This window comes from Hyla sarda, chromosome 11, assembly GCF_029499605.1.
Source record: "Hyla sarda isolate aHylSar1 chromosome 11, aHylSar1.hap1, whole genome shotgun sequence".
In the NCBI taxonomy this organism is placed as follows: Eukaryota; Metazoa; Chordata; class Amphibia; order Anura; family Hylidae; genus Hyla; species Hyla sarda.
Genome location: NC_079199.1, coordinates 41,142,288 through 41,167,310, shown reverse-complemented (window position 1 = coordinate 41,167,310; position 25,023 = coordinate 41,142,288). Strand labels below are relative to the sequence as shown.

General features: G+C 43.2%; 1 protein-coding gene and 1 long non-coding RNA gene across 3 annotated transcripts in view; one reads left to right on the top strand and one right to left on the bottom strand.

The window, feature by feature from the left end:
• The window catches only part of RTN1 (reticulon 1), a 250,094-nt gene that overhangs the window by 150,341 nt on the left and 74,730 nt on the right, over positions 1-25,023 (top strand). The window lies entirely within an intron of this gene.
• The window catches only part of LOC130295055 (uncharacterized), a 65,656-nt gene that overhangs the window by 33,908 nt on the left and 6,725 nt on the right, over positions 1-25,023 (bottom strand). Inside the window, exon 3 of the long non-coding RNA XR_008848688.1 lies at positions 4,844-4,910. This is a non-coding gene — a long non-coding RNA (uncharacterized LOC130295055). The remainder of the gene's footprint in view (positions 1-4,843; positions 4,911-25,023) is intronic.

Sequence of the window (25,023 nt, the reverse complement as noted above, 5' to 3'; positions counted from 1 at the left end):
AACCCACATCACATTTCAAGTGCCGCGGAAAGGAAAACACCTTCGGCAAAAGTTGTCATGTAAAACTGTCAGTGAGTATATAAAGTATACAAATACGTGAAGCTATTCTTGGTTAGCGCATTTGTTGTGCCAGGGATGCTACATTACATTATGTTTTATTCATTACTTATGTATTAAAATCGTCCTATTTAGTTTAATTGAATTTATGGGGTAGTTTTAATCAAATTAAAAGACAGCAGTGCACTATGGGACAGTTTTATCAGTTCAGTTACGCTAGTTTTTGAGCCTATCAAGGTATTTGAATCTCTTGGCTATGGCAGAGTAGCTATTTTGTGCCACCGCTAGCCACAGTACCTGCTGGCCCTCCCTAAGCTATGCCCTGTATTTATGAACCCTTTAGCATTTTTTCTAACCAAAACAACAATCTTTGTGTCTCAAAAGAGCATATGGGTTTGCAATTGATTAACTTAGTTTTGGTGTAACTTTGTTGAAAGGGCTTCCTGACATTTATAAAATAATCTCCAGTCGGCTCCAAATTACGAACTAAAACAAACAGTATTGACAGGACATCCACCGAAAAGAGGGTTGTCTAAAGATCATCACATGATGTCCTACTTTAAGCCACAAGGCAAGCTACAACCAGATTTAATCTGCAGGGGACATCTAGAGTAAGTGCTTTTAAAGTCATTAAAATCCGACTTCTGTGACCCCCCACAATCTCCAGAATGGGGCCGATTATTTACAGCTGGGCACTCCGGCCCCCACCTTACAATACAATGATGGTCCTGTGGATAGGGAATAACTGTTTCATAACTGGAATACCCCTTTAATTCACTGAAACCACAAAAAGGAAATCTAAGTATTACAGAGTTCCTATGGATTCAATGGTTTTTCTATACAGTGTGTCATTTTGTGGGGTCCTAGAGATTGCAAAGTTTTTTTGTTCAGTTTTGTAAGCCTAGGAAAAATAAAGGAAGTACATAATAAGGAGATGTTTCATCAGAAAATGGCCTATTAATTAAAAAATTTTATGTGAACATATTTTATAAGATTTTTGGTGACATCAGCGCATTCCACAGGAGTTACAGAGCATGCTTACTAAAAGGAGAAACAAGAAAAACATATTGGGCGCTCTCTTGTGTAGTATTAAAAACAATAATGTTCAGCTTAAATACCCACCACCAACACCTACCTAAAATGTTGTACTGACCTTTTGTGACTGTACAATAGAACAAGTACAACTGTTGCCGCAAGGTTGGAGGTATGTTCGAGTAATGGAAAACAGTTTGCTGCTCGAACCCCTATTGTCCGTGACATCAAAAGGTAGGGAAATAGAATAATGGAGGAAAGTGTACAAAAATGGGAGGTTGTTTAGAGCGCTACTGTATGCAGTGAATGAAAAAACTTCAAAGTACACCAACAGGTACACAGGACTTGCTTTTATTCGAAAGTAAAGGCAATACAGGACAACGCATTTCGGCGCACCCTTGTGCCTTCCAAAGGTCTACAACACAGGAAGCCCCTGCCAGGACTACATACCCTAATTGTTGTGGACCGGAGGAAGGTGCGAGTGTGTGCCCAAATGCGTTGTCCTGTTATCCAGTTTTTTCATTCACTGCATACAGTAGCGCTCTAAAGAAACCCCCATTTTTGTACACTTTCCTCCATTAGAGCATGCTTACATATGTGGAGAACTATGGCGAACTAGTGAGATTTGGTATTAAGGCTGTGATGAGCAAAAGTCAAGTTTATGACCCCAGAAATAGGGTTGTGTATGAGGAGTACAATATAGGTTGACAATGAGGGTGGTTGCCCTTTTGTATCGTGTGGCTTAAGTCGTGCACAACTGTGTTTCTATGTAGATCTCCACAGGCTTCTATTTCAAAGTAGCTGTTAACCTTGCACAAGGCCCCAGGAAATACAACTCCAGAAACCATGGTTTTTGCAAAACAACTGGAAACTTTCTTACTGAGGCAGTTTAATTCAGTGCATTATTATTTCCATGGGGGTGTTTCATGATAAATGTGTGTAAGGATCCCTTATAGACTTTGCTGTGACTTTACTCTGCTGGAATATCCAGAAGGTGATCCTTTTACTTTTCTATTAGACACTAACTAGTCCTGGTCATAGAATTAGGCACCTAGTTCTTCATAGCAGTTGAACGCTAAAGAATTTCTTTCTCCTTAGTGCCACCTCTTTCTTTTCCCTTGTAACGGAACTTGCTAGGCAGGAAACTAGTCTTGGACTAGTGCTGGTAATGTTGTTGCCTCTCTAGGTAAAGGCTTACTAGTGCAAACTGTCTGATGAGGTAAGAGAGCTGCAGAGCATGAATGCACACCCTGAGGTGCCAAAACTCACTGAGAGGAAAAGCTCATTGAATGGAAGCACTGGCACCATATCTCTGCACTTGTGGCTCTCACCTCTCGATTCCTGGCCTTCTGGCTAGGATCAGAGAAATTTTTATAGATCGGTACGGATATCAGGGCAGTATACCTGCACACATTCACTTATTTCCTTTTTACTTTGTTACTTTTTACGTGTTGTATGTACACAGGATTGTCAGGATGAGGTAGCCCTTCTGGATGTTCCTCATGGCGGTCGAGGGGAGGTGTGTGTGGCCATTAGGTTCCGCAACTCCCTGCAAAAACCCGGGTACCGACCGTTTTTTCAGCTCTGCGGGCAGACACCTTGGTCAATGCCTAGTTGGATGCATTGGAGCGTTTGTAATGATGTCAGTCTGCTGCCCACATGAACACTCTGCTAGAACAGCAGACCGTAGGCACAGCTTCCTCCTCATCGCTCCTTACGGCCTCGTGACATGGATCCTATGCTCACATGAGCACCAGTAGTAGCTTCAGATAAAAGGGACATTGAACCTGGAACCTTGCAAGAGCCTTTTGGCCTGGAGGGGAAGGGTAACGTTTGTTGGGCGATAGACTTCATCCTTTGTGCACGTTTTTTCAGTGTGACACATTTGCACTTTTTCATGCACTTTAGGTGATTCAAGAGCATGTTCCTCTGCTCTTAGAAAGAATGCACACTATCCTCTGGTTTAGCCACAACCCACACTGACTAATAAGAATCTGCGTTAAAGGGGTACTCCGGCCCTGAGACATCTTATCCCCTATCCAAAGGATAGGGGATAAAATGTCTCGCCGCTGGGGACCCCCGCAATCTTGTATTCGCCACCCACCTGTTTGAGCTGCACGCCGCGGTGCCAGCTCACAAACAGCTGGGTGGTGATCACGGGGCCTGAGTATCGTGATGTCACGACTCCGCCCCGTGTGACGTCACCCCTCGCCCCCGCTATGCAAGTCTATGGGAGGGGGAGTGACGGCCATCAAGCCCCCTCTCATAGACTTGCATAGCGGGAGCGGGGGGTGACGTCACTCGGGGGCAGAGTCGTGACATCATGGCGGGACCCCCGCGGTGAGACATCTTATCCCCTATCCTTTGGATAGGGGATAAGATGTCTCAGGGCTGGAGTACCCCTTTAAGCACCTGCTATTCTAGAGAAAGGGGTGGAACAGGATCACTTTTAGCATTAAAGAGAAACTGACAGCCGGTGCATCAGCACTAAACCCAATACACTGGGTTATAGTGCGAGTAAACCTGAGTAAAATAATCTATTGCTTACAAAAATCAGTCTAGCTGTTTCTGAGTTACAGGCTTTGTTCCAAGTATGCAAATATGCCCCATGCGTAATGGAGGTGGGAGACAGCTTTTCAAGCTTCCCTGCCTCCTTCCTCCTTGCTCCCATTTGCCCTCCCATTTTCTGCATTTGAATAAATCTAGAATAGCAGAGGGCTAATGTGGGCATAGCATCCACATCCATGTCACAAGGCCGTAAGGAGCTATGAGGAGGAAGCTGTGCCTGCGGTCTGCTGTTCTAGCAGAGCGTTCACGTGGGCCGCAGGCTCTGACATTATTAGGATGTGAAAGTGAAGATTTATGCATATGCAGCCAGATCCTGCATCCATTACGCAAATGGACATGTTTGCATACTAGCAAGTCTGTAATTCAGAAGGGCTGGACCAATTTTTGTAAGTTATACATAATTTTACTCAGGTTCACCCACACTATAATGTTATTTGAGTTTAGTGCTGATGAACAGGCTGTTATTTTCCCCTAATACCCTAAGAGGTGACATATTGCATTTGAACATCCGTTAGACTTTTAGAAAGGCAAATGCTAACCTTTAACACTCTGCATGTAACATATATAAACACAGAAAATACATAAATCTAGGCCTCAGCACTCCTAGGCATACATTTAATTGTCCAGCAAACCTTGTAAGAGTTCAGCCACCTGAACTAAGTTCAGCATGGCAACTGGTACAGCTATGCCGACCCACGATATATACAACAAATTGGGCCATTGAAGTTCATTGGCTCACATTTATCATGGTCTTTAGACAGTTTTTTGTGTCTACAAAAGGCGCAAAAAAGGCGCAAGCAGGGTTTATTTGCGCCATTTTTGCGCCTTTTGGTTTACACATTTCTGCTGATTTTGTGTTGCAATCCACTGATTTTGGCAATACACATGATATGGAAGGGTTTTACGAACTGCGCCTTTTTGTGAAAAGACCCATAAAAGGCGCAAAGCCAATGAAAAGTCTCTAAAACTACATCAGCCCAGACTTAGCTTAGCTTTTTGGTGTATGTGAAGAGAGAAATTTCAGAAAATGTGTACCTGCACAAAATGTATCAAATGCTCTGTGACCATTTAATAAATTTGGTGTTCCTACACATTACCAGCACACAAAAGAAAGGTGCAGAAAAATGCTTCACTTACACCTACAATGATAAATGCTGGCCATTGAGTCTATATCCACGGGGCTTACCGTAAAGCATATCACTAAATGCTCTTCTAAATAACTAAGGCAAGATGGCTGCTCCCATAATATTGTACTAAAACAAAAAGAAAAAAGAAAAATGCAATTAGAAAATAGAAACCGATTAGGAAAACAAAACATGTTTCAGTATCTAAGTGAAAATCTAAGTTACTCGTTCACTTTAAGGCCCTTTTACACAAGCCGTAGATACACAATAATCAGGACCAATTATCAGGAAGGAGCATTCCTTTAAACGCATATTCAGCCTTTATATTGCCTCTTCCTTTTCTGGCTTTGGTTTTAAAATCTGCATCAGAAACTGCAAATTAATTTTTACAGAAAACCACCCTTAGGCTATGTGTGGTAGCCCAGTATGAGATGGTGTTTCCCTGTACTCTCCTGCCCTGTCAGGCAGTGTCGCTCAGTGTCACCAGGGCCCCCTGAAGTTGTTTTCCCCCATGTAAATATGTTATGCATTTTTTTGTGTGTTGTGACTTTAAAAAATGCACCATGTGATTGTTACCCAGGAGGTACTGGTGACCAGCTGACCCCAAAGGTGACCTACGGGTTCCTATGCCTCACTCTCCCTTGAGCTCTGCTCTCTCTTGGAGCTCTGCTCTTGTTCCTGAGGTCCAGTGCAGTCAAGTTGTCTTAGTTTGTGTGTCCAGAACATTGGAAGCCTTAAGTCAAGTCCTGAAAACTCAAGTCAAAGTCTTGCAGCCACAAGTCTAGTGCAAAATAAGCTAAAGTCACAGTCCTGTCAGTCAAGTCAAGTCTGTCTATCCAGCGTGGCCTGCACTAAATTCTCCTGTCTGCTACAAGTCCCAGCAAACCTGCAATGTCTCTGTGTCACTGGTCACCTCCTGGGGCCCTGGCTGTACTGCATAGACTGTAACAACTGTCTACCCTCAGTAAAGCTACTGTTGTCCGTAACTTGGCATCGGTGTCTTCATTGCCCCTGTGCCTAGCCCAGGATCCAGCGGTATACCTTCGGGTAGTTAAGGCTAAACCACGCCCTGGAATCACGAACACATTACCCTAGGGCAGGGGTAGGTAACCTTTTGCTAGTGCTGTGCCCAAATTTTTTCCCGAAGTCGCTTATTGTGGGTGTGGCTTGCTGTGGGTGGGGCTTTTGGGGTGGGGCTTGTCACAGGGTAGGTTTTTTCCAGAATAGTCCATATATTTTGTTCTTGTTGCAAGGACCTTACAGTGAGAACAACCATATCAGACTCCACCATAATATCATACTCCACCATAATACAGACCCCAGAATCAGACCCCACCATAATACAGACCCCAGAATCACCACCCACCATAACACAGACCCCAGAATCACCACCCACCGTAATGCAGACCCCAGAATCACCACACACCACAATACAGACTCCAGAATCACCACCACCACAATACAGACTCCAGAATCACCACCACCACAAAACAGACCCCAGAATCACCACCACAATACAGACCCCAGAATCACCCCCCACCATAATACAGACCCCAGAATCAGACTCCACCACAATACAGACCCCAGAATCAGACCCCACCATAATACAGACCCCAGAATCACCACCCACCATAATACAGACCCCAGAATCACCACCCACCATAATAAAGACACCACCATAATAAAGACCCCAGAATCAGACCCCACCATAATACAGACTCCAGAATCAGACCCCACCATAATACAGACTCCAGAATCAGACCCCACCATAATACAGACTCCAGAATCAGACCCCACCATAATACAGACTCCAGAATCAGACCCCACCATAATACAGACTCCAGAATCAGACCCCACCATAATACAGACTCCAGAATCAGACCCCACCATAATACAGACCCCAGAATCAGACCCTACCATAATACAGACCCCGGAATCAGACCCTACCATAATACAGACCCCGGAATCAGTCCTCACCGCAATACAGACCCCAGAATCAGAACCACCCTAATACAGACCCCAGAATCACCACCCGCCATAATACAGACCCAAGAATCACCACCCGCCATTATACAGACCCCAGAATCACCACCCACCATAATACAGACCCCAGAATCAGACCCCACCATATACCCACCCCAGAATCAGACCCCTCCATAATACCGACCCCAGAATCACCACCCACCATAATACAGACCCCAGAATAACCACCAACCATAATGCAGACCCCAGAATAACCACCAGCCATAATACAGACCCCAGAATCAGACCCCTCCAGACTCCACCATAATACAGATCCAAGTTACCCATAAGGTGTCTCCCAGGGATTTATAACACTATCTCAAATTCCCATTCAGGCTTGCACCTTCCTGGGACAAAATTCCCAAAACTCGGGAACCCTACAAAATAAAATGTTACTTTTATTTATCTTATTAAAAATTATAAATTGGTGAGAAATCAAAATTACCTATGTACAGGTAAGTATGTTATTGGCTAAATAAATGTACAATTATTTATCTGACCACTTGGGGATTATCCTGGTGAGTGAGAATCAAATGACCATTACGAAACGAAATCGGAGGCAAGGGATGCCATTAGCACCTCGACCCTTCATGAAGCCGGTAACAGCCGGCGAAACGTCAGGGGGGGGGGGGGGTTGTGTGTACAATTTTAACAGCAGCATTTTGATTTTGATTTCTCACCAATTTATTATTTTTAATAAGGAAAATAAAAGTTAAATGTTATTTTGTAGGGTTCCCGAGTTTTGGGAACTTAGTCCCAGGAAGGTGCAAGCCTGAATGGGAATTTGAGAAAGTGTCCACCATAATACAGACCCCAGAATCACCACCCACCATAATACAGACCCCAGAATCACCACCCACCTTAATACAGACCCCAGAATCACCATCCACCATAATACAGACCCCAGAATCAGTCCCCACCATAATACAGACCCCAGAATCAGACTCCACCATAATACAGACCCCAGAATCACCACCAGCCATTATACAGACCCCAGAATCACCACCAGCCATAATACAGACCCCAGAATCACCACCCACCACAATACAGACCCCAGAATCAGTCCCCACCATAATACAGACCCCAGAATCACCACCCACCATAATACAGACCCCAGAATCACCACCCACCACAATACAGACCCCAGAATCACCACCAGCCATAATACAGACCCCAGAATCAGTCCCCACCATAATACAGACCCCAGAATCACCACCAGCCATAATACAGACCCCAGAATCACCACCCACCATAATACAGACCCCAGAATCACCACCCACCATAATACAGACCCCAGAATCAGACTCCACCGTAATACAGACCCCAGAATCTCCACCCAACATAATACATACCCCAGAATCACCACCTACCACAATACAGACCCCCAGAATCAGCCCCCACCATGATACAGGACCCCAGAATCACCACCCACCATAATACAGACCCCAGAATCAGACCCCACCATAATACAGACTCCAGAATCACCACCCACTATAATACAGACCCCAGAATCAGACCCCACTACAATACAGACTCTCTCCCCCCTCCCCCCTTTACATAATACAGACCCCAGGATCAGACCCCAGACGAGTTGCGCAATAATCTACATACAGTTACATTAACTGACTCACAATTCACATCTTTTATGGTCGGAGGCGTCCTCTTTCCTTCTGTTCTCCATCTGGCTCAGACCACCATGACGACCCCAGAATCAGACCCCACCGTAATACAGACCCCAGAATCACCATCCGCCATAATACAGACCCCAGAATCACCACCCACCATAATACAGACCCCAGAATCAGACTCCACCATAATATAGACCCCAGAATCACCACCCACCATAATACAGACCCCAGAATCACCACTCACCATAATACAGACCCCAGAATTACCACCCACCATAATACAGACCCCAAAATCACCACCCACCATAATACAGACCCCAGAATCACCACCCACCACAATACAGACCCCAGAATCAGTCCCCACCATAATACAGACCCCAGAATCACCACCCACCATAATACAGACCCCAGAATCAGACCCCACCATAATACAGACCCCAGAATCACCACCCACCATAATACAGACCCTAGAATCACCACCTGCCATAATACAGACCCCAGAATCAGACCCCACCATAATACAGACTCCAGAATCAGACCCCAGTATAACCGCCCTTCATAATACAGACCCCAGAATCAGTCCTCACCATAATACAGACCCCAATCACCACCCACCATAATACAGACCCCAGAATTATTCCTCACCATAATATAGACCCCAGAATCAGTCCCCACCATAATATAGACCCCAGAATCAGACCCCACCATAGTATAGACCCCAGAATCAGACCCCACCATAATACAGACCCCAGAATCAGACCCCACCATAATACAGACACCAGAATCAGAATCCCATTGAAATTAATTAAATCTGCTGCTGTGAAATGTATTTTCTTCCATGGAAACATACCCTTAGGGTATGTTCCCACATACAGGATCTGCTGCATATTTTCGCTGCATATTTTCTGCAGCTAATTTTACAACCTATTGAAGTTAATAGGCAGCAAAAATATGCAGCAGATCCCATACGTGTGAACATACCCTTGCCTATAAGAATGCATTCACATAGGCATAAAATGCGCTGTATTGGAAAGCACATTGATATTTGGTTCCAAAACAGGGCACTACCCAAAAAATAATTGGAAGCTTAAAGGGGTACTCCGCCCCATGACATCTTATCCCCTATCCAAAGGATAGAGGATAAGATGTCTGATCACGAGGATTCTGCCGCCGGGGATCCCGGCGATCTCCCAGCACCCGGCGTTCGTTTAAAGCGTTGGGTGCAGCACTGGAGGCTTGTGACGTCACGGCCAAACCCACTCAATGCAAGTCTCTGGAAGGGGGCGTGACGGCCGTCATGCCCCCTCCTATAGACTTGCATTGAGGGGGCTTGGCTGTGACGTCACAAGTAGGGCGTGGCCTTGATGTCACAAGCCTCCTCTCTGCCTCGCCAGTCATCTGGCATGGAGCGAAGTTCACTCCGTACACCGGATATCTGTGATGCCGCAGCCGGTGAGACCCATGCGATCAGACATCTTATCCCCTATCCTTTGGATAGGGGATAAGATGTTTAGGGGCAGAGTACCCCCTTTAAGGGTTGCCCATATGAACTTAAAATGCTGAGTCCATGAACTACCCAGATAGTTTTTTTTTAAATAAAGTGATAATTGCCCAGTCTGTTAAGTATCATTCTGGCTAGCTGTAGTGAATGAATGTCTGCATGTATAACTATACATCGCCCATGCTAGACATGATTGAGGATAATGGCTTTATTTTTATCATGCTGACAAAATCATGTGGCTCACTTCCAGGATGTGTATGTTTTCTAGCAAATCAGAGGACCAGCAAAGTTTGTTACTCATTTTATAATGTTTTTAGTGAAATAAATTGTATGACTTGACCAAACCGAAACCTAATCTAATTCAGAGAGATATGCACAGCAATAATAACATCAACAATAGTAGTAATATGTACATGGTGCAATGCAGTAACTTGTGGTTTCCTTTATCATTATAGGGTCACTAACTATTGTTGCAGTTTTATTACATAAATGAATGCCCCAGTTTATACTGAATGGAGCTCCACTCTGCATCACAACACCTGTAGCCGCGGCTATTGCGCATGTGGAGAAGAGGGGTCTAGATGCAGAGTGGAGCTCCATTTTGCAGCAGAGGAGGTTCATCACGGGGGAAAAGGGTGTTACTATGAAGATGCCGACTGCACATAACCTTGCACCTGGGGCTTGGAAATGCCCTGCACCAAGCATCTACATTAGCATATACCAGAGAATAAGGATTACTGAAGAACAGAGGCACGGAACAAAGATTGGGAGGTATCATTTTCATAAGTGCCAGCCACACTACAAGCCAGTACCAACAGGTCAGTGCTGGTGATACTGATGACAGATTCCCTTTAACCCCTTAATGACACAGGACGTATATTTACGTCCTGCACCGGCTGTCGATATGTGAAGCACGCTCAGGGGCTGAGCATGCTTCATACCCGGCAGGTCCCGGTTGCTGTCAGCAACCAGGACCCGTGGCTAATACCGGACATCGCCTATCGGGCTGATTAACCCTTTGATCGCAGCGTCTAAAATGGGTGAAAACTGATGCCGGTTAGCTTAGTGGGCTTTTTGGGACCGCTGCGGTGAAATCCCGGCATCCCGAACAGCTGAGAGGACAGCGAGAGGCTTCTTACCTTGCTTCCTGCCGTCTGATCATCGCTGTGCTGCTCAATGTCCGAGATCCAGGCTGGAGCAGCAGAGCACCATTAACACTGATCAATGCTATGCTATGGCATAGCATTGATCAGTGTCTGCAATCAAGGTATTGCATGTTATAGTCCCCTATGGGGGCTATAACATTGCAAAAAAAAAAAGTGTAAAAGAATTGTTAATAAAAGGGATTTAACCCCTTCCCTAATAAGTTTCATTCACCCCCCCCCCCTTTTCCCATAAAAAATAAAATAAAAATGGAAATAAAAATAAACATATGTGATATCACCGTGTGCGTAAATGTCCGAAATATTAAAATATAATGTTAATTAAACCACACGGTCAATGGCGTTCACGTTAAAAAAAATTCCAATGTCCAAAACTGCGTATTTGTGGTAACTTTAAAAAATTATGGAAAGCGATCAAAAAGTCACATCAAAACAAAAATGGTACTGGTAAAAATTTCAGATCATGTCGCAAAAAATTAACCCTTATACATCCCTGTATATGGAAAAATAAAAAAGTTATAGGGGTCAGAAGATGACAATTGTACACGTACAAATTTGGGTGCATGTAGTTATAATTTTTTTTAAGTAGTAAAATAAAATAAAACCTATGTATAAATTGTGTATCCTTGTAATTGTATGGACCTACAGAATAAAGATATGGTGTAATTTTTTCCGGAAAGTGCACTGCATAGAATCGGAAGCCCCCAAAATTTACAAAATGGCGTGTTTTTAATTTTGCCCCTCAAATATTTTTTTTCTGGTTTCACCATAAATTTTGTGGTGAAATGATTGATGTCATTATAAGGTACAATTGGTTGCGCAAAAAATAAGCCCTCATATGGGTCTGTAGGTGCAAAATTTAAAGCGTTATGATTTTTAGAAGGGGATGAGGAAAAAACTAAAATGCAAAAACGGAAAAATCCTGGGTCGTTAAGGGGTTAAACAATAAATTATTTTTTTAAATGACACAATCTCTTTTAAGTGAAGCTCCACCTTTGGTTAACCTGGCTTTGTAGTAGTGTGGAAACTACAACCTATATAATATGGTTATTACTTTACTTATAACTTGCACATTGTATGCAATCCTTGAACAGAAGTTTGAGGGTGCTTATTGTTGGGCGAGATGTGTGCGAGTTGTTCATTTGGAAGCCCAGATCCTGGATCTAGAGGAGCAACTGGCAACACTGAGACACATTGACAACTTGGAGAGGAGTCTCCTGCTCACTGAGCAAGTACTCTCTGGGGTAGAAGTGGGGGAGGATAGTGGGACGGAGGTGTAGGACAGTCAGACAGTTAGCTGGGTTACAGTTAGAACGGGGTAGAGGGAAAAGTGTCAGGGAGGCTAGTCCTGAACTGGCACACTCCAAGTTTGCCTGGTTGGCAGATGAGGGTGGATGCCATTTCAGAGCTAGCAGTAAAGCAGCAGGACTCTGCCTCTGACCGCCAGGGGGGTGTCTGCTCCAGTAAGGAGGGAGGAGTACAGGGCAGGCCAGACAGGTACTGGTAGTGGGGGACTCAATTATTAGGGGGACAGACAGGGCGATCTGTCACAAAGACCGGGATCGCCGAACAGTGTATTGTCTTCCTGGCGCTCAAGTTCAGCACATCGCAGATCGGGTTGACAGGTTGCTGGGTGGGGATGGAGTGGACCCAGCAGTCATGGTACATATTGGCACCAATGACAAACTAAGAGTTAGGTGGAGTGTCCTTAAAAGCTTAAGGCAAAGACCTCCAAGGTAATATAGGGAAATGATAATGTGGAGGCATTATGGGTATAAATATATGGAGATGAAAATAAAATAATTCTGATAGGGGTTTGCTATGAGCCACCAAACATAATGGAAGAGCCGGAAGATCAATTACTGAGGCAAATAAACAAGGCAGCAAATCAGAATGATGTGATAATAATGGGGGACTGTAACTATCCTGATATAAACTGGGAGACTGAGACCTGTGAATCTCATAAAGGAAACATGTTTCTGACTATAACTAAAGAAAATTATCTGTCCTAAATGGTGCAGGGCCCAACCAGAGGGGGCGCCCTACTAGACTTAATATTAACCAACAGACCTGACAGAGTAACTAAAGTGCAAGAAGAAGGACACCTAGGAAATAGTGATCATAATATAATACATTATAGCTTGTTCTTCAATAAGGGAATCTCTCGAGGGGCCGCAAAAACAATGAACTTTAGGAAGGCAAAGTTTGATCAACTCAGAGAAGCCCTTAACTATATAAATTGGGATAATCTCCTCAAAAACAAGAATACTGACATTAAATGGGAGACTTAAAAATATCTTAAATTCCCACTGTAATAAAAGGGTCAGAAATAAAAGAAAACCAATATTTAAAAAGAGGTCAAAAGGTGACCCGGGAATTATAGGCCTGTTAGTTTAACCTCGGTTGTATGTAAATTGTTTGAGGGTTTTCTAAAGGATGCTACATACGGGCGCCGGATCCGGCTGGGGGAGGGGCAAACCGGGCGCTCCTGTATCCCAGCCGGATCAGCCCATGACTCCATTTACTTTATTGAGCCGACCGGAGTCAAACGGTGACTCCGGTCAGCTCAGTTTTGACCCGTATGCGGTTTTGGACCGGACCTAAAACCGCAGTACTTATTCTGATTGGGTGTTACTAGTGGGGTACCACAGGGGTCAGTATTGGGTCCTGTTCTATTTAACCCGATAACGACCATGGACGAGTATACACGTCCAGGTTGGCGGGCATTCCCGCACCTGGACGTCTATACTCGTCCATTATTCTCGTGGGTGCTGCCCAGTGCACCCACGAGATCGCGACAGGGACTCTGCTGTATCACACAGCCGGGACCCTGCTGCACTGCCAGGACCGGCAGTTTTAACCCTTACAGCCGCGGTCGGAAGTGACCGCGGGCTGTAAGTGTTATGACAGAGGGAGGGAGCTCCCTCTGTCTCCTCTGCAGCACCCCGCATTGCGATCGCGGGGTGCTGCATGTAATACGCGGCTGGCCGGGGCCTGCCACACTGCCGGGAGTGAAGTTCACTTCACTCCCGACAGTTTAACCCTTACAGCCGCGGTCAGAAGTGACCGCGCTCTGTAAGGATTTCTGACAGAGGGAGGGGGCTCCCTCTGTCTCCTCTGCAGCACCCCGCATCGCGATTGCGGGGTGCTGTGTGTGGCCGCACTGCCGGGAGTGAAGTTCACTTCACTCCTGACAGTTTAACCCCTACAGCCGCGGTCAGAAGTGACCGCGCACTGTAAGGAGTTCTGACAGAGGGAGGGGGCTCCCTCTGTCTCTCCTGCAGCACCCCGGAGCATCGCGGGGTGCTGCTGCATACCTGGGCAGCCGGGGGTCCTACAAAGACCCCCAGGTCTGCCCTGGGTATTGCCTGCTAGTGAAATATGCTGCCTGCTAGTGAAAACTGGCAGGCAGCATATAACTGCAATGCTTTGGAATACTAAGTATTCCAAAGCATTAAAAAGTGTAAAAATAAATAAATAAATAAAAGTGTAAAAATAAATAAAAATGTAATAAAAGTGTAAAAAAAAATATATATATTAAAAATACATTTATTAAATTAATCTAATAAAAAAAATGCATAATGTGTAGGATTGCATTGGCGGACATCCACAGCATGTAATATGCTGCGGATGTCCGCCACGTGATCCTACACATTATGCAGCAGTCACGGTAATGAGCTCGCTGCTGCGGCTGGGTAGCTTTGTGCGTCCACTCATAGCGGCGGATTTCCCGCCAGCAGTCATGAGCGGACACACTGAGCTACCCAGCCGCAGCAGTAATGGATATATTCACCATGAGCGGGTGCTTATTCCCACAACATGGCGGATATATCCATCAGGAGCCTTAACTGTCACAGACAGACGCGTTATACTGCCAGCCGACCAAGGACCAATCAGAGAGGTCCCTGGTCCAGCCAATAACTTGTAGGGGTGCGGTATATAAATGGGGTCACTTGTGGGGGTGGGGGTACTGTTCTGCCCTGAAAGCCAAATGGCGCTCCTCTCCTTCTGAGTCCTACCACGCGGCCAAGGAACCATATATGGCCAAAGCGGGGGTATTTCCGAACATGGGACAAGCAGCTAAATAAAATATAGGGTGCATTTCTTTCAATATCAGAAGTGATGTACAAAAAATATGCCTCCCAAATGATGCATTTGTGAAAAATTGCAATTTTCGAATTTTTAACACGGACTTTGTAATAATTCCTGTTAAAAAACTATGGTGTTAAAATACTCACTGTACCCCCTAGCGAATACCTTGAGGGGTCTAGTTTTTAAAATGGGGTCATTTGGGGGGGGGGGGTGTTCCTATGTTCTACTACCTTTTAATTTCTGCAAACCTTGCATAGCACATAAAAAAAGATGTACTTTTCAAATTTTCTAAATTTTCTAAATTTCAAGTTAAATTGTTAGACTTCTACCTAATTTAAAATGTTAATTAAAAACTAAAAAATGACGTCAAAATAAAGTAGACATCTGAAAGTATAAGTTTCATAAACTATTTGGTCAGTATGTATAAATATATGCAACCAATTAGTGTTAAAATAGCAAAAAATCGTATTTTTTGTAAAAATTTCATGATTTTTTGCATTGTAAAAAAAAACTACAAATGATATCGGCTTACTTTTACTATGTACATGAAGGACAACTTGTGACAAAAAAAAACAATGTCAGAATTATCGTGATTGGCAAAACGTTACCAGAGTTATTCTCTAATAAATACAGACATCCCCGATTTGAAAAAACAGGCCTGGTCTTTCAGGGGTGTACAGGTTTATTTGCATTGGTCCTTAAGGGGTTAATAAATTTATGAATGACCTTGTAGAGGGGTTGAATAGTAAAGTAGCAATCTTTCCAGATAATACTAAACTCTGTAAAGCGGTAAACATGGTAGAGGACAGTGCACAGTTACAAATGGATCTGGATAGGTTGGAGGTTTGGGCTGGGAAGTGGCAGATGAGGTTTAACACTGATAAATGTAAGGTCAGGATTATGTATTAAATGGGATAACACTTGGGACGACTGACGTGGAAAAGGACTTGGGAGTCTTAGTAAATAGTAAATTTAGCTTTAGTGACCAGTGTCGGGCAGCTGCTGCCAAGGCAAATAAAATCATGGGGTGCATCATTAGGGGCATAATGCCCACTACAAGGAAATAATTCTACCGCTGTACAAATCACTAGTCAGACCACACATAGAATACTGTGTACAGTACTGGGCACCAGTGTACAAGGAAGATATAGTGGAGCTGGAGAGGGTTCAAAGACGGGCAACCAGAGTAATACGGGGAATGGGAGGACTACAGTACCCAGAAAGATTATCAGAATTAGGGTTATTTAGTTTAGAAAAAAGAAGGCTTAGGGGAGACCTAATAACTATGTATAAATATATCAGGGACAGTACAGAGATCTCTTCCATGATCTATTTATACCCAGGACTGTATCTATAACAAGGGGGCATCCTCTACATCTAGAGGAAAGAAGGTTTCTACACCAGCACAGACAGGGATTCTTTACTGTAAGAGCAGCGAGACTGTGGAATTCTCTGCCAGAAGAGGTGGTCATGGTGAACGCTGTAAAAGAATTTAAAAGGGGTCTGGATGCATTTTTGGAGAATAATAACATTACTGGTTATGGATTCTAGATCTATATCAACTAAGTAGGGACTCATTAGGGTTATAGGTTGAACTTGATGGACTACTTGATGGTATTTTTTCAACCTTATGAACTATATTATTAACACTTATTGTTCAGGTTTTTAGTACAGAAAAAAATCTGTTGCTACATCATCAATGGAAATTGGGATTTAAAAACAGGTCTGTTTTTTTCCCAGAAACTTCACCATTCTTGTTCTTGAACTGTGCCTGGTATTGCAGCTGGCAATACCATACAAAGCCACAGTACAGGAATGGCGCTGTTTTTGTCTCTCCTACTTCTATAGCCATTCTGTAATTATCATTTCAAATAAAAGATTACTTCCTTTCTTTAGATCTGACAGCTACCATTGAGAATAATTTTAGCATAATCTTAGCATAATCTTTGCATATTTGAGGTTAGTCCAGACTGGATAACAGAAGTAAACCATACAGTATGAACACGGTGAGACAAGATAGATTTTGTTACATTTGTGTAATTTCAAGCAATACGCTGTGTTTATCCTAGGCTCAGCATGAGCTGCTTGGAAAATCACAAGCATCTAATTACACTTGAATAAATGTAAATTGTTTTGGTATCATGTGGAAGCAGGCGAGACGCTGAACAGATTTCACCATGCTCGTGAGTAGGCTGCAGGGGACTGCCTTGGCATTATGATCTGTAAATTAGGGTGCAATGTGTGGGTTCACTGTAAACACAAGCTGGAAAAAAACAGCATTGATTTAATAGAATGCTGAATTGACTTCTGTAGTTCTAAAATAAATGCAGAATAGCAATTTTAACAAATGCATAAGGTGTAGACATGTTTAACATCGGGTGAGAATTACACAAAATGTCTACCTTAACCCCTTAAGGACCAAGCCATAACCCCTTAAGGACTCAATATAATGCTTGGCAAAGTGTTATATAGGGTAAAATCTTTATCCTCACCATCCCTGGGGGACTCTCCTGCCCCCAGTGATGGTGAGGATATGAACTTATAAACTAGTCAGCGCCGCGCCCGTAAGTAGTCCCCTGGGCGGGAGCTCCCCTCACTTGGTCCCGTTCTTCGGCCGGCAGCGACGTCCCATCCGCTTGATTGATGGGCTGTGTCATCACTCTGCTCACTGAACAGATGGAGCAGAGCGATGACACGGCCTGTCAATCAAGCGGAGGGTGAGTTGCTGCTGGCTGAAGAACAGGACTAGGTGAGAGGAGCTCCCCGCCCAGGGGACTACTTACGGGCGCAGCTGTGACTAGTTTATAAGTTCATATCCTCAGCATCCCTGTGGGCAGGAGCGTTCCCCGGGGATGGTGAGGATAAAGATTTTACACTATAAGATGCTTTGCCAAGCGTTATGTATAGGGTCAAATCTGATGATTGGTTCCCTTTAATCAGCTGGTGCCAGAAAGTTAAAGAGATTTGTAAATTACTTCCAAAAAAATCTTACTTAAAAATCTTAATCCTTCCAGTTCTTCTCAGCTGCTGTATACTACAGAGGAAGTTCTTTTCTTTTTTGAATTTCTTTTCTGCTTGACCACAGTGCTCTCTGCTGACACCGCTGTCCGTATCAGGAAATGTCCACTGTGGTCAAACAGAAGAAATTCAAAAAGAAAAGATCGTCCTGTGATACATACAGCAGCTGATAACTACTGGAAGGATTAAGATTTTTTTAATAGAAGTAATCTACAACTCTGTTTAACTTTCTGGCACCAGTTTATTTAAAAAAAAAATTTTTTACACCAGAGTATCCTTTTAACCCCTTTAGGACGCAGGGTTTTTCCGTTTTTTGCATTTTCGTTTTTTTCCTCATCACCTTCTAAAAATCATAACACTTTCAATTTTGCACCTAAAATTCCATATGTTGGCTTATTTTTTGCGCCACTAATTCTACTTTGCAGTGACATTAGTCATTTTACCAAAAAATCCACGGCGAAACGGAAAAAAATCAATTGTGCAACAAAATTGAAGAAAAAATTCAATTTTGTAACTTTTGGGGGCTTCCGTTTCTACGCAGTGCATTTTTCGGTAATAATCACACCTTATCTTTATTCTGTAAGTTAATACAGTTAAAATGATACCCTACTTATATAGGTTTGATTTTGATATACTTCTGGAAAAAAATCATAACTACATGCAGGAAAATGTATACTTTAAAAATTATCATCTCCTGTCTTTATTTGTCTGCGTACGGGCCGGTAGGAGAGCTCATTTTTTGCACCTTGATCTGAAGATTTAATCGGTACCATTTTTGTATTGATCGGACTTTGATCGCTTTTTATTCATTTTTTCATGATATAAAAAGTGACCAAAAATACACTATTTTGGACTTTGGAATTTTTTTGCATGTATGCCATTGACCGTGCAGTGTAATTAACAATATATTTTTATAATTCATACATTTCCGCATGCGGCGATACCACACATGTTTATTTTTATTTACACTGTTTTGTCTTTTTTATGGGAAAAGGGGGGGGGGGGGGTGATTCAAACTTTTATTAGGGAAGGGGTTAAATTACCTTAACTTTTTTTTCCCTTTTTTTTTTTTGCAGTGTTATCGCTCCCATAGGGGGGTATAACACTGAACACACTGATCTTTTACACTGATCCCTGCAAAGCCATAGCTTTGCATTGATCAGTGTTATAGGCGGTCGATTGCTCAAGCCTGGATCTCAGGCTTGGAACAATCAATTGCCGATTGGACGCGGCGGAGGCAGGTAAGGGGACCTCCGCTTGCATCCCAGCTGATCGGGACATCGCAATTTTATCGCGATGGTCCTGATCAGCCTGACTAAGCTGCCGGGAAGCTTCAACTTTCAAAGTTGATCGCCGCTTCTAAAGGGTACTGGCTGTTAGCCCAGGGTACTGGCTATCATTAGCCACCTTGATCGACCCGATATGACGCGGGGTCACGGCGTTATATACCATGACCGGGCACAGGGCGTACCGGTACGCCCTGCGTCCTTAAGAGGTTAAGTACCAGGACGCAAGGTTATACCTGTACACCCTTAGTCCTTGAGGGTTCAATGTACAAATCTAATCTACAAACAAATTTCCTTTTGAATAGGTGAACCGGAGTATGTACGTAACCCATGCTTTGCGGTTACCTTTGCTACCTACATAATTCCTACTCTGGAGGAACCACCCTGACCACCCATTAATTTTAGTGGAAAAGTGTACTTCGTTATTTTAACTTTGGTGGCGCTGCAGAGAAATTGAACACTTGTTTTCAGGTTGACCCAGCTGACTCATGGAAGTAAGATACCCTTTGATCAGCTTATGGCTTTTAAATAAAAGGAATTGTACAAAGCAGGGCCGGTGCTAGACTATTTTGCACCCTAGGCAGGAATTCTTTTGGTGCCCCCGTAGGTGGAGGGTTGTGGGTATATTATTAGGTCCTCCCCTTTACAAAACATTATAAAACTGTATACCTGTAAATAACTCGTACAACTACCAAATAACATCAGTATACTGACAATAATAACATTATACAAGGAGGAATAGTATTACTATACATATTACCATCATGTCACTGATCAAATCCTGTATACTGAGACCAATATTACCAATAATACCAGTATACAAGGAGGAATACTATTGCAGAATCAATAAAAAAAAACATTACCTATACCTTGCATAAGGGATAAGTTTTTTATGTAATTTTAAGTATCATCTCTTTAAGGACACAATCAATTTTTATTTTTGCGTTTTTTTTCCCTTTCTCCCCTTTTTGAAAAGCCATAACTGACACTGAACATTTGTATTAGATCTTTCATTTTACCATAAAATGTACAGCACAACCCAAAAAATTGAAAAGAAAACTGCAATTTAGCAACTTTTGGGGTGTTTTCCATTTACTGCAGTGCACTTTACGGTAAATTATGTTATCTTTATTCTGTGGGTCATTATGAATAGAAAAGCATGTTACCATGGGTCTCTTTTTATTATTGTGCTGGTTTTAAGAAAAGGCAAACTTTTTTAAAATTGCCCTATTCTAACCCCCTATAACTTTATTATTCCATATACAAGGATATATGAGGGCTCATTTTTTGTGTTCTGTGTGTGACTTTTTGATCACTTTTTAGTCTTTTTTTTTTTTTTATTTTCTGGGATGTGATATGACCAAAAATCTGCAATTTTGGATTTAGGTTTCTCTTTCATTTTTTTTATTTGTAAAATGAGAAAATGGGGTGATTTAATCTTTTATTTGGCAGGGGCTTATTCTTTTGATTGCTACTACTGGTTAGTACTATGCATAGGCAAAGCACTTGATTAGTGATATCCCCAATCTACTTTTAGGGTATGTTCACACGCGCAGATTTTTTAGCGGGTTTTCCGCTGCGTATTTGAAAGTGGGTGGGCTCTTCTCGGCTGTCCGCAGCCGATTTTCCGCAGCGGAATGTACACTGCGGAAAATCCGCCGCAAGCCCCATTGAAGTCAGTAGGGACTGTGGCGGATTTTCCGCAACGTAAATTCTGCTGCGGAAAATCTGCTGCGGACAGCCGAGAAGAGCCCACCCACTTTCAGATACGCAGCGGAAAACCCGCTAAAAAATACGCGCGTGTGAATGTACCCTTATGGTGGAGAAAGAGGAGCGGCCCTGGAGTAGGTGACTAGAACATGATTGCGATTTCGCAGCAAGTGGACTGATGAGTCCCTCAAAGCCCCATGTAATACTTCAGATGCCGTATTCAGTATTGATCAGGGCATGTAAAGGGTTAATGGAGGGCATCAGCTCCTGCGCTCACTTCATAGTTCGGATGGGACTCGGGACATATCTGTACTTCCTGGTGAACCAGGGCAGCCAGGGGGTGTAAATGTGCATCCTGTGTCCTGTTGGGATTAATGCTGTTCTACAACAAATTTTAAGTATGCTGGAATAAATTATCATGTAAGTATATTCTACTTTATGCAAATACAGATATAGTCTACGCCAACTTAAACATCTCAAATAAAGAATGTTACGGTACTATCATAGCATGCATTGCAAGGAATAGAGACATCCCTCTTTCACAGATGTCTGCAGGGCTGCCAGAAATTTTAGGGCCTCTTACACAGCTCAATGCCTGGGCCCTGACATTCCTTTTTCTTCTCCATCAAGCACAGACCGTCATGACGAGTTCTTCCTTTCACAACTTGTCTCCACAAAACTTGCCAGACAAACATTTTATGCTCTGCACTTTTCCAGCATCTATAGTGTTCAAACAGTAATAATAGGATGGGTAGATAAGTGGGTTGAGGAAGAGTAGGTAGTAGTAGCAGTAGCCCCTTTTAGGTAGTAGTATCAGCCCCCTTTAAGTAGTAGTAGCAGCAGACCCCTTTAGGTAGTAATAGCAGTAGCCCCCTTTAAGTATTATTAGTTGCAGCCCCCTTTAGCTAGTAATATCAGCAGCCCCCTTTAGGCATTATTAGCAGTAGCCCCCTAGAGGTACTATTTGCAGCAGCCTCCTTTTAGGTACTTTTAGCAGTAGCCTCGTGTAGGTAGTAATAGCAGCAGCCCCCTTTTGGTATTATTAGCAGCATCTTCCTTTAAGTAGTAATATCAGCATCCTGATTTAAAGGGGTTATCCAGCATAAGGTGATTTTAGTACATACCTGGAGGACAGCAATGGACATGCTTAGGAAGGATCTGCGCTTGGTCTTGGGGCTAAATGGCTATGCTGTGAGATTACCATAACAATGTGTCTAGCTTTCTGTGAACTTGTATTTCCTGTTTTCTTGTTTGCCTACAAATCCCATGATACCATTTTCCTCCTTCCCACACATTAGCTACCCCACCCACTGAAACATAAATGAGCTGCAGACTTGTGGTTTTCAATCAGAGTGCCTCCAGCTGTTGCATTCCTTGCAGATTGCTCTTTCCACCCATTGAAGCAGACAGGCTCCCTGTCATCATTGCAGGTCACACTCAGTACCATCTGGGCTCAGCACTATTGTTTAAAACCTCCTACTCTGACCCCCTCGATATGTTTCAGTACCTAAGTAGCTTTATCAAGAGGTGGCGGTCCGCCTCTTGATAAAGCTACTTTGGTAGCAAAACATGTCGAGGGGGGCAGAGTAGGAGGTTTTAAACAATAGTGCTGAGCCCAGATGGTACTGAGTGTGACCTGCAGGCACCCTCATACTCATTACAAAGAAACAAATGATGATACTAGAGTGATACTAATGAGTCCAATAACAGATCTACCTGTCTGTAGGGTGTGGAATTATTTTACTTGATCATTTCCAGGGCATATAGCTTGTAGTGAACACTGTCCCAACTCCCTCCCCCTTTAGTTTTTACTGAAAGCCCTGGTGTTTCCTCCATTATAGGATGCATGTGATGTAGGCATGTACACAGTTAAAGGGGCTTTCTGACAATTTCCAAAATTTTGGAACAGATTGCGAAGGGCATATAAACTGTACTCACCCAAGAACTTGCTGCTGGTCCAGGATCCCTGCTGCTCCAGTATGATGACATTCCTTATATTGTGCATATGACTGACCTCAGCGGTCTCCTCTTGTATGTACTGCATGTGATGGTGAGACTAGGGATTGGCTGCAGCATCATGTGCACAGTGTTTTTGGACACCACCATTGCAGCACCTCTAGTGGGAGAAGCCGGAGCCATGGCGGTGTTGGAATGCCAGCAAGTTTATGGGTGAGCACAGCTATTGAAACATTGTTTCATGCTAGTTTTGTAAAATCCCTTTAATTGCTCTTCGGTGTTACTTTGTATGGCATAATAAATAGAAATACATGTAAAATACTCCGACTTCACTATGCAGGGTTTCTTTGCACATGTTGTCAATTGTGGCAATTTTTTATAATAGGCAGCATTGTGAGACACTGGGGAAATATTCTCTGTAATAGTCTTTTTGCTTATTCTATCATTGAGAAGGTAATTTGTAAGACCTATTATGCAGTATTACTTTTCTTATTCAGCACAATGCTTGTAGTGGAATGGTGTGATAAATCTAAATTACTATCACCCTCTAGTGGCAAATGGTAATAATACAACTGTAATTTTATATTACTGAATCTGACGGCACAGTAATTGATGGAGGAATAAACACAGAAGATCTAGGAATATTTAATTTTCAGAGGAAACATCTTTTGCAGAGTGTTTAACACTTACATGCATTATTGTAATACAGTAGGTGTAAGCTGGAAACCTGCACTATGTCACTATTTTCTCACTCCTAAAGCTAAGAAATGAACCAAATTTTGAACAAGACCAGACATTCTTTACTTCTATGCTTTACAATATATCAAATAAAAAAAATATTTAAAAAAAAAACAGTGCACAGTCGTCACGCCCCCTCCCATAGACATGAATAGAGGGTGTGTGGTGTGACGTCAGGAACACAGAAGCCCCAGACTTCCATGTTCATGAAAGCCACAGCGCTGGTCTGGAGGACCCGATCAGACATGTTTCCCAAAGGATAGGGGATAACATGTCTAGGGGCAGAGTACCACTTTAAGTCAAAACTGTCATAAATATATATATATATATATATATATATATATATATATATATATATATATATATATACACTGCTCAAAAAAATAAAGGGAACACTTAAACAACACAATGTAACTCCAAGTCAATGACACTTCTGTGTAATTACACTGTCTACTCAGGAAGCTACACTGATTGACAATCAATTTCACATGCTGTTGAGGAAACAGACAACAGTTGGAAATATAGGCAAGACACCCCCAATAAAGGAGTGGTTCTGCACGTGGTGACCACAGACCACTTCTCAGTTCCTATGCTTCCTGGCTGATGTTTTGGTCCCTTTTGAATGCTGGCGGTGCTTTCACTCTAGTGGTAGCATGAGACGGAGTCTACAACCCACACAAGTGGCTCAGGTAGTGCAGCTCATCCAGGATGGCAGATCAATGTGAGCTGTAGCAAGAAGGTTTGCTGTGTCTGTCAGCGAAGTGTCCAGAGCATGGAGATGCTACCGGGAAACAGGCCAGTACATCAGGAGACGTGGAGAAGGCCGTAGGAGGGCAACAACCCAGCAGCAGGACTGCTACCTACGCCTTTGTGCAAGGAGGAGCAGGAGGAGCACTGCCAGAGCCCTGCAAAATGACCTCCAGCAGGCCACAAATGTGCATGTGTCCACTCAAACAGTCAGAAACAGACTCCATGAGGGTGGCATGAGAGCCCGACATCCACAGGTGGGGGTTGTGCTTACAGCCCAACACCGTACAGGACATTTGGTATTTGCCAGAGAACACCATTGGCAAATTCACCATTGGCGCCCTGTGCTCTTTACAAATGAAAGCAGGTTCACACTGAGCA